Source organism: Otolemur garnettii, unplaced genomic scaffold (assembly GCF_000181295.1).
Source record: "Otolemur garnettii isolate 467f Iridium unplaced genomic scaffold, OtoGar3 scaffold00074, whole genome shotgun sequence".
In the NCBI taxonomy this organism is placed as follows: domain Eukaryota; kingdom Metazoa; phylum Chordata; class Mammalia; order Primates; family Galagidae; genus Otolemur; species Otolemur garnettii.
The window spans coordinates 8,811,885-8,821,051 of NW_003852469.1; the positions used below are offsets into that span (position 1 = coordinate 8,811,885).

At 40.6% G+C, this 9,167-nt stretch overlaps 1 pseudogene; it reads right to left on the reverse strand.

The window, feature by feature from the left end:
* Positions 1 to 3,977: 3,977 nt before the first annotated feature.
* On the reverse strand, positions 3,978 to 4,379 carry LOC100963633 (annotated as a pseudogene).
* Positions 4,380 to 9,167: the final 4,788 nt, after the last annotated feature.

Sequence of the window (9,167 nt, forward strand, 5' to 3'; positions counted from 1 at the left end):
ATCCTGAATGTAGGAATTTAATTATTGAGATGCAGAGCTCTTAAAATGCACAGCAATGAAATTTGTGGACTGTGAGTGGATTCATTAATCCAAATGGAATCTGAAGCCAACAGTGGAACAGAAAATTTGTTACTCTATTGGGTCAGGTAAGCTGGTTCAACATCTTGGGTCTTTGGTTGTCTCAAAAACAGTTTTTCTTTGTAGACAGCATATTATTCACTTGCATAACTAAAAGTCCTAAGGGCTTTTCCTATTAATATTCTTGGGTATACAGGGAAATCTATCCTGCTTCACTGGAATTAGTTTTTTTGTCTTCCTCCAAGAATGAGTCTGGACCAGTGCCTGGGCCTATTAGTGTGGATAGTGGAGGACTCACCTCTTTACACCCTTTCTGCAGAACCACATCTTCATGTTAAGTTATTCTGATGGAAATGAGGAGAAAGAAAAATGCAAACTTTTTTTCTCCACTCAATACAGTGACCTCACGAAGCAACTGTCGAAATTATTTTCTCCCTGGGTGCCAAGACTGTGATTCCTTATCTTCCCCTATCCACACAAGATGATGAATTTTACTGGTGAACATGGGGAAGTCAGTGAGTGTTTACACTTTTTAGGAGGGTAGGGCACCTGGGAGGTGGGTGGGCATCCCTTGTAAAACTACCTGGTGATCTGAGAACTGTGAGAAGGTGATTCTTTGGTTTGTGGAGCTGGTCGGCCTGGAGTGAAGGCGCATGGGGTGGAGGGAACTAGTTTCTTTAAACTCTTTTCGTAGTCTCCGTAAGTGATAGTTGGATTATTCTTGGGGCAGGTGACATGCCAGTGTGTGAAATAGCCATGTACTGCTGCTGTTCTCCATCATGTAGGAACGAAGGTCGGAGAATGAATGGAGAAGCTTTGAATAAAGCTGTTCATGCTCATTTATTTAGTTGACATGAACTAGAAATCTTTGAAATGGTAAAATCATGTATTTGAAAGAGATACTTCATTCCTGGAGAGCTTTTAGACTTCATTTAATAGTCTTGTCAATAACAGATTGGAGTTAGAAGTAATGAGGGGACCATTGATTAGCAAGAATACATCAACAGAAATAATAGCATCGCTGAGGTCATTTTGTCTAATGTCTGTGTTTTGCAGCACATTTGAGATGATCTGAACTAGTTCCATCATTTTCAGATGACCAGATGGAGGCTCAGAGAGGCAAATTGACTTGGCTAAGATGACTCAGCTGTGTGGTGGAACGACATTGTTAGGGCCCATGTTTTTCCATCATTGTGCTCAAGTTGGGCTGTGAATGTCATTAGGTATTGTGGCCAGTTGGCAGGTCATTTTAGGTGTCTCTACAATGATGCCACTTACCCAACAACCTGCTCTCCAGCAGTTCAGAATCTATTATGGACTCCTAATGTGTGCCTCTCCATGTGTGTGGTGCTTGAGAGACGTAGAAGAACAGATAGGAGATTCTGGCCTCAGGAGCTCATGGGAGAGTCAAATACGAAGAAGGGTTTGTGGAATGGGTAGAATGATATACTATCATTCTAAGGCTTAATCACATGTGGAATATCCTCCTTGAGAAGCCCTCACTTGAAGCCTCACTTCAAGGCCCTGGGGATTAGTTTTTATTTTCTGTTGATTTTACAATGCCAGAAATGGAAGTGATGGCGGAAACCGTCATGAATCAAATTGACTCTCAATGATGTCAACTTCATCTGGACCCATCCATCTAGTGGATTAAAGTTTCAATTCCTTTCTTCTCTGTTTTTTAAAATCTGTTAACTTCCTGGAAACACTGGGTAAGAATAGTTTGGAGGATACAAGCCAGAAATGGAATTGTATGCCCTAATTTGGTCATTCATTACACACTGTATGTATGTATCAAAATATCACATGTACCCTATAAATATAGTTATTATGTATCAATAAAATGGGATTATATGTAACCAAAGGAAGATAATATGTGGATATGGGTATCACAGCTGAGTCAGGGGCTGAATAATTGGTTCTTCAATTAAAACAGATCTAATTTTTCTCCTGATAATACGGAAAGGGCAGAAGGTTAAGGACAAAATCTACTATATGCTGTATACTATTTGAAATATTTTGTTTGCCAAATTTATTTTTTTAGCACGTAAAAAAATACTTGAGAGATTGAGGTTCAGGTAGATGAAATATTAATACTCTGGCTGGGTCAGATGACTGTGACCAGCAAAGCCAGCATTTGGATATGATCTGCTGGCCTCTCAAGCTTCTTTTCCCATTACTACTATGGTACTGTCTTGGATGCAGAGGTAATACATTACGTGGCAGTGGATATTTTAGCTGCTTTTATGCCATACTTGGGCCAAACTGTTGACTCCTGGAGTATAGGGGTCATGGTTTATACAGTTTCTTTTTTTCTTTTTTTTTGGCTGGGGCTGGGTTTGAACCCACCACCTCCAACGTATGGGTCCGGCACCCTACTCCTTTGAGCCACAGGTGCTGCCCGTTTATACAGTTTCTTGATGCTTTCCAAAGAGTACAGCACAGTGTGTAGACACAGTAGGTTCTTAGTAAATATGTGTGGAATGAACCAAGGCAGCAATTTGATAGTCAACAAAGTAAAGAGACGGTGTCATGAGTGGGAAAATTGCATTCTACAATCCCTGCATTCAAGTGCAAAGCTGACCTTGGAGAAATCAAACAGAAAACCCACACTTAGAAATCTCTTTTACTATAATTTACAGTTCATAAGCATGCCTGTTTTAAAATATATGTCTGCATACTGTGTGTTTTCTTAAAAGCCACCTATAGACAAATTATACATTCATAATCTTGTGGCATGCTGGCTGGATTTAATAGAACCAGGAAGGCTTCCAACACATTAAGGTAATAAGATGGAGGACTAATTACCTAGCTGAAATGATTATCAGAGAGGTGTTGGGTATCTTGACTCTCTGAGATTCTGACATCAGTGAAAGTGTTTAGGCAAAGATGACTTTGAGAAAAAGCAAAGATGATCTATTCAAACTAAAGTATTTTATTGAATCTATGATGTGGGCATATCTATAGTCTACTGAGCAAGAAGATGGGAGTAAATAATGCACTGAGTTTCTTGTGAAGTGAGGATTTTAAGGTACGTGGCTGGTATTCCCAGGAAGAGTCTGTGAGGTTTTGATTTAATGATTATACCTTTCCCATTGTTGTCTGTCTCTCTTTTTAATAAGCAATACTCCTTATCAGGCCTGATTTGTGTACATTGATTACGCCATTATACTTGTTAAATATTTAAGCATTTTTCCCTCTTGTGAAGTCTAATTAGGCAAAGTGTTTAGTGCAAGTCTGGCATCATTATTCAGAGTAATTGCCTAGTCATTACCTATGTCATACCTCAGCTTCCTGGATCATTTGTCTTTTCTCTCTCTCTCTCTCTCTTTCTCTCTTATCAGAGTACCAAATATACTGTATACAAGTTTGATGAAGGATTCACTGGGCCATTAAGAGGGTTGATGCTACCAAGATTATGAAACCCTTTTAAGATGTGTGGAGACATTTATTAGCTATAGTTTACAGTTTTTTGTGAATCAGATTTCTGAAAAGAAATGTACATTAGTTATTGGATAATGTTAATTGTACTAAATTAAAGCATCTTAAAATAGCCTTAAATACAAATCACAATGATATTTGGAAGGAGAGAAAACCAGTCAGTGGGTAGTTACATATTATACATGAGGCTGATACAAAGAATATTTTTAGATATCAAACCACGATTGCCTATAAGTCTATATAGTGGTTCATTACTTACTTTTCAACTTAACTGGTTCTGTGCAGTTGATTCAAAAATGTATTTGCACCCTTGATTTAGTCACAAGTGTTTTATCAGGACAAGGCCCAAGGATAAGATTATGAATCACCTAGCATCTTGGATAAGTTATCTTTTCTTTTCCTCCCAGGGGGACATTGGGGCAGCTTTATTAACAATGTCAACATACAAGTCTCCACACTTATGTACGTGGGTGAGATAAGGACTGAGCCCAGGCCTTATGCTTCTCCTTGGGGGCAAACTTTTCCTGCAATTTCTTCCATATGCCTTTATTCATCTCCTTAAACTCTTCCAAGGTGTCTGTGGACAGGATCAGCTTGTACTCTCCCACGGATAAGCCTCTGAAGCTGGTGTCTCTGGGCCGAGGATACTTGTGTTTGTACTAGTTTAAATGGAGTTGTGCTAAGCTCTCATACATCTGATCACAGGCTTCAGGCTCTGCAATCTGGGTGTTCTCTCCCTCCTGAAAGGCCTATGCTACCCGCTGCCGCAGGTAATTGCCGGAGTCCTGGCCCCATTTGGTCTCATCTGCTGGCCATTCCTCACAGAGCTTAAGAAAACACTGGTAGTAACTGGCTGCCATTTTGGGCCCCATTTTTTTTTTGTTTTTTTGAGACAGAGTTTCATGTGGTCACCCTCGGTAGAGTGCCATGGCATCATAGCTCACAGCAACCTCAACCTCTTGGGTTCAAACCATCCTCTGAACTCAGCCTCCCAAGTAGCTGGGATTACAGGAACCTGATACAACACCTGGCTATTTTTAGAGACAGGGTCTCACTCTTGCTCAGGCTGGTCTCGAACCCGTGAGCTTAGGCAATCCACCCACCTCGGGCTCCCAAGGGCTGGGATTCCAGGCGTGAGCCAATGTGCCCTGCCCTTTGATAAGTTGTCTAAGATCATTTTGAGATAATCACTTTAATGAACATAGTCCTTTTTTGAGGTGTTCACAATACTTTTGCATTTATTATTCACTTTATTATAGTAAGTTAAATTTCTGGAAAAATCTGTAGTCTGCTCTAGAAAGCACACACACGCAGGTACACATGGGCACATGTCATCTGGGGCTGACCAGCATGTAGCAGATTAGGAATAGGCCCAGTTTACTGCTTATTATTCTCAGGGAGAAAAGCTTTTAAGCCATAAGTTTCCCGTAATGTATGGTTATCAGGCTAACAGATTTTTCCCTCTCAGTGGTCATGGTGGGGTTTGAAAGTGCCTTTATCCCTCCACAATTGCAAGTTGCAGTAGCTCTGGTTTCCATTTATGCATTATGGAAATCAGCATGTGTGTCTCCCTAAAGTGACAATTTATTTTGAGTTGTTTTTGAATGCAGTCAAATCAAAATGAGCTTTGGCTCTGAATTAAAACATGATACAAAAATCAAAGAATGGGAGGGAATTTATAGATTATCCAGCTTAATTTGTCTTCTTCACAAAAGAAGAAGGCAAAGTTCAGGGAGGCAAAGTGGCCTTACTGCCGTTCACGTGGGAGCTGGTGGGAAGTGGGACGGGAGCTTGGCTCATTCCCTGCACCTTTTCTGCAGCGCCGGGGGAGAGTCTCTGCAGATGGTGATGTCTGGACCACTTCCCATTTCCTATGGCCAGGTGAATGCAGGGTTGAGACCATCTGAATCTACCTAGGGTTACAAAAAGTACATGTTTTGCATTTGTTGGTTGGCATGTTGCTGGAAACTGAGAACTCAATGGTGCTGATCATTGAGGTCCCAGATCAGAGGTCCCAGATCAGCCTCTGAGAATCTCAGAGTTCAGTAGAGCATCCAAAGAGGCAGCAGACAGGTGTTCCAGGATTATCCAAGAGAAGACTGGCTGCAGCCGGGCCAGCTGGGTCAGGTGTCCTGTCACCCAGGTCAGGAATCTTGCATTTTCAGCCTATAAGAGTGATTAACAAATCCTGAGTAAGTCATCTAACCAGGGTGGCTGGAGGTTGAAGAGAACCCCAAAGGCAAATGGATTAACGTACCCTGACAACCACTAGGAGAATACTCAGTTTATACAGCCTGGTGGTTTGGAACATGGGCTCTGAAGTCTGACATCTCTGAGTTAGCCCAGGTGCTAGCTGTGGAACTTAGGCAAGACGCTTTACCACACTCAGCCTCAGTTATTTTGTCTGTAAAATGGGAATAATAGCATACATTATATTGTGGTTACTGGCTGCTGGGCACTGGCTCAGGGCTGTAGGAATATTAACTCACTTAATCCTCACAACAAGTTGATGAGGTAGGTACTACCACTATCCTTTCCTTATGCCAAGGAAACCGAGGCCCAAAGAGTTACAATACCTTGCTCAAGTTTTCAAAGCTATTAAGGGTTGAACCAAGATTTGAATCTTGGCAGCCTGTTACTCTTTGCCACTCTCCTATGCTGCCTCTTGATAGGATTAAGATTATTGTGGAGATTAAATGGTATAAGCATACCAGAAAGATTAGCTCTCATCATTATTAATTATAATAAAGCAAACATTGCCTTAATAATAACAGTAAAATCCACATGATCAGCACTTTCTCTTCCCGTAGGCAAGCTCCTTATATGTATAAGAAGCCACATCTGAATTAGAAAGTTGCTTTGGCAATTACAGAAGTAATCCAAAAAGAATTCAAAGGACTTTATGAAATGTAAGATGTAAAAATAGAGCCTTGATAAAGCTGCAGTCAGTGACTGGCAGGATTGACTTCTTTGAGTCTTTTGCCAATACTTCTTTTCAGCTCTGAGCCCTGGAAGACTCTTCCTGCTACTGATAGCACCGAGGTACTAGGGACCAACTCTGTACTATTTTTCTCTGGTCTGTCCTTCCAGATCATGCTGTAGATTAGATATGTGAAGGGAATTGTGCCATAGAACTAACCACTTCAGAAGTCCCTAGAACAGTACCCTGGTCTACTGAGGAAATTCTTCCACCTAATTCTAAAAGTCACTTTTTTGGACCTGCTTCCTCTGTTTTTTTGAATGCATGGCCTAATTCTCAGAATGCAATCTTATTTCTTGTTTTGCTATGAAGTTTAGATATTATCTTGTGTCTGTTCTTTCATTTTCTTTTAAGTTCATGAATTATGAATACATGTATGTGTATTAATATGTGTATCTACTCTAACTTCTTATGATAAAGTGAATAACTATTCAGAAGTATCTAGAACAATCCTCTGAAGCCCCTTGCATGGTCGTATTTTCTTCCATACCCCAACCACAGGGATAACTACTTTTCCAAATATTATTAACTGTTTCTTTGCTTTTCTTTAGGGTTTTACCCCAACGGTATATCTCCAAATAATTTGTTTTTGTAATAGGCTATTGAATTGGACAATTTGACCTAACACCTCTGGATATGCTAGCTTACTAAAATAAGCTATCAGGAAGACCAAAATGGAGATTTTCAAGGGAAATATCTGAACACTGGGTTCAATCTTTTGAAAATCCTCCTCACTCTGAGGCTAGGATAAAGTATCAACTCAGGATCTGTTTGGGGATTATTGACTTCCAGAAGACTCAGCCGTAAGTGTCTCACCCTCCTCTCCTCTTAGAAGAAGGGTGGGCTGGGGTGCTTCCCTCATCCTAAGCCTGGAGAACACAGCTGCACTAGACCACCTGGACAGCCGTTTTGTGTCCTCTGGGGCTGGGAGTGCAGTGGGCTGGCATCTGACTGGGGTGAGATATTTTGGTGACAGGATGAAGGAGAGCAGCTGGGATAGAGCTTCCCCCTTGCCAAGTCTGTTGGAGAGACTTGTGTGTGTAATTTGTGTGTGTTCCTGTGGACCAGATGTGGCCCATGCAGGGGTAGAAAGCCAGCCTGGAGCCATTTGACCTCCACCCAAGAAGCACAGCCAGCAGAGAGCTTGTGGCGTGAATTTCAGAGGTTGGAGCTATGGCAGAGGAGGGCAGTGCAGTCAGAGGGCTTGAATCCATCACTTATATCACAGGGATGTTGGTGAGAGGCTCAACAGGAAGCCCTGAAGAAACCCACAGAAGTACCTATGAGAGAGAGAGAATCTTGGTTTAAGTATCTGCTGATCCAGAGATAAGGCCATAGTGAGGATTGCGCTAGTGAGGATTAAGTTTGCCTGCATATAAATGAAAAAACAGTGGTAACACAAAATAGATGTTGACTCTCTCTTTTTCTTATTTAATTTTTTTTTTTTTTTTTTGAGACAGAGCCTCAAGCTGTCCCTCTGGGCAGAGTGCCATGGCATTACAGCTCACAGCAACCTCCAACTCCTGGGCTCAAGCGAGTCTCCTGCCTCTGCCTCCCAAGTAGCTGGGACCACAGGCGCCCGCCACAACGCCTGGCTATTTTTTGGTTGCAGCCATCATTGTTGTTTGGCGGGTCTGGGCTGGGGATTTGAACCCGCCATCTTAGGTGTACGTGGCTGGCGCCTTAGCCGGTTGAGCTATAGGCGCCGAGCCTTCTTATTTAATTTTTAACTAAAATCATAACCACATACATTTGTGATGGGATACAATGTGATGCTTTGATATACAATGTGGATTACCTGACTTCTCTCTTAAAAAGAATAAGTCAGGAAGTAGCCACATCAGAAATAGGTGGGATGGTGGTTTGACACAGGTGTCAGGAGTAGGCCTTTTACTTCACTGCTCCCACCTCCTCTGAATGTGGGTCTCACACTCGTGGTCGGAGATAGCTGCTAAAGCTCCAGCCATTACATCATGTTCCAGGCATGAAAGGAAAGAAAGGGTAGAGGAATCAAAACATTTGCTGTGGACACACTGTAAGCAAGAGAGAAGCGACAGCTCTCGTACTACTCCGGAGCCTGTTGTGATCGCACCATTTCCCCAAGTTTTGAAGCATTTTTATTTTGCCTTAAATATATTTTCCTGTCTTACATTATTTTTACATGAAGATTGAGTGTGAAATATACATAAACCCCTAACATGTTGAAAATTGATAAAGAAAATAGTAAACAAAAGAAGAAAAATAAATCAGTTCAATAAACCATTGCATTTTATGAACTTCGTATTATTTTTATACTGTGTATTTATTCCCTTTCCTACGATCTTTAGGTGTTGAACTTGTTTTCATTTTTCAGTTGATTTATTATTCTACCTGTGATTATTTGGACATCTTTCAGTGAGATGGAATGTATTATAATTTTTTTCCATTAAAATTATTGGCACTATGTTTTGTTTATTAATTTTTTTGTATAAAGTTGTTAATGAGGATCAGATCTTCTTTCTTTTTTAATATCTGAAATTTTATTTGTTTCTTTCTTAAGTCTATCTGATAATTTTTGATAATCTCTTGATAGGTTGATAATCTCTTGATGATTTTGTCATATACTCTTATGTCTTTGAAAGATAAAACTTTTCATTCTTTTATTCTTTATTATTTTTTATTTATTTGA